Below are 1,918 nucleotides of genomic sequence, written 5' to 3' on the forward strand. Positions count from 1 at the left end.
AACGATTATTTGCGACCCTTGCAAGATCAAATGCCCATCAACCAACAGCTCGTCAGATATTTTTTTGAACAACGACACGTAGCCACATTTGGTTCGAGAAACAATGTGATTATGGACAGCTTGTCTAAGAACTCCGTACTCACGAATGGCCTACGCATGGGCGATCAAAGTATCCAATGCCAGATCAATGCACGCAGAATTGATAACGGCAACTCGCCAGTTGCTTGGTTCATCCTCATCACCCTCGGGGTTGAAGATAGGAGCTCGCAACAATGCATCTGGGACCATATGGTCTTGACCTCGTTTCCATTCCACCAGGAAATTGAACGAAGACAGCCGACATCAATAATTTTGGATCCATGGGTTCTCGACAGAGTCCAGCATCTGATCCTTGAATATCACACGCAATGGTCTATGATCTGTGATTACTATGGAATGGGGAAGGCCCGCCAAATAGATACGACATTTCTTTATTGACCAATAAACCGCCAAGGCTTCAAGTTCAATGACAGCATAGCGTGTTTCAGGATCGGACAAAAACCGAGAGCCACATTGGATCATCCGCCACTGATCATCATGAAGCTGAGGTGAGAGCAATCTTGACTTGTTCGAAGGCCTTGGTATGGTATGGTAACCATAGAAAGTCGTTGGACTTTTTCAGCAGGCCACGAAGGGGTTCGGCCAAAGCAGAGATTTTGTGGGAAAATTGGCCCAACTGGTTGACGAGGCCTAGAAAAGAACGGAGATCTGTACGATCAACAGGTATGGGAAATTTGCGGATGGCATCGAGTTTTGAAGGGTGAGCTTGAATATTGTTTTCCGAAATGATATATCCTACAAACTCGATTGTTCGGGCTCCACCAATGACGCTTTTCTTCTCATTGATCATTAGCCCATACGCCACACATCGTTCTAAGATGGCCGAAAGGGACGAAACCAATGATTTAAATGAAGGTCGCCCAATGGCCATATCGTCAATGACTTTGTTGAACTCAAGACCCGCCAAAGCTATATCACCACGATAGGAGAACGAGTCTCCCGTGAAAATGAATCCCATTGGGGAACGTAAAACAATATTTCCCAAAGGGAGTGATGAATGTGGTAAGTTTCCGAGACTCTTTTTCCAAGGGCATTTGCCAATATCCTTCGACTAAATCTAATTTAGCAAAATACTTATCAGATGATTGAAAGCCAGATATGGCTTCGAGAGGGGTCTTGGTGGGACAACCGCACCACCTGGGAGTTCAACCGAGTCAAGTCCACGCAGAGGCGAATGGACCCGTCCGATTTTGGAATTAAAACTATTGGATGGCACCAAAGGGACGGAACATCTCCCAAGGGCTCGATGATCTCCATTTTCGTCATTTCCGTCAATTCCAAAAGTAGTTTGTCCTTTTGGGGGCGTGGGACTTGGCGAGATGTGTGAATGGTGAAAGGCTTTGCGTCCAGCTTCAGCGTGATTACCATGGAATTGCCAACAATTGGACCTTTCATTGGCTTTAGAATCTCGTCATTGAAAGCCTCCCTGTAAATATATTTCAATTTAGCCTCGACCTCTTGAAAATCAGAATCTGAGGATGTATCGTTCAATGATTCAAGGAACTCTTCCTTTTCTCCCTTTGGCCATACTACGGGCAAAACTGGTTCGACCGGTGAATTTATACGAATTGGAGTCACCACTGGTCGGGGAAATTCTGGGCCGACAATTCTCAGAGCCTTACACACATCCAGGCTCAAGTAGACACCGTCCAGGTCATAACATACGACGACGGTGATGTCTTTGACAAAGATGTGGGCATTGAACCGGAGGTCTGTCTGGAAGGAACAGAACAATTTCAAAGACCGACCATCAACACCTGATATTTGTTGATTTAGATCGATAGATAGATAGATTTATTTCAGGAACACTTTGATCATG

General features: G+C 45.2%; 1 long non-coding RNA gene across 1 annotated transcript; it reads left to right on the forward strand.

Annotated features, from left to right (window-relative positions):
• Positions 1–663: 663 nt before the first annotated feature.
• On the forward strand, positions 664–1,473 carry LOC131882114 (uncharacterized). Its single transcript, XR_009373449.1, has 3 exons — positions 664–799; positions 893–1,101; positions 1,181–1,473. It is a non-coding gene; the product is annotated as an uncharacterized LOC131882114 (long non-coding RNA).
• The last annotated feature ends 445 nt before the right edge of the window (positions 1,474–1,918 follow it).

The sequence above is a fragment of the Tigriopus californicus genome, chromosome 6 (assembly GCF_007210705.1).
Source record: "Tigriopus californicus strain San Diego chromosome 6, Tcal_SD_v2.1, whole genome shotgun sequence".
Lineage (NCBI taxonomy): Eukaryota > Metazoa > Arthropoda > Copepoda > Harpacticoida > Harpacticidae > Tigriopus > Tigriopus californicus.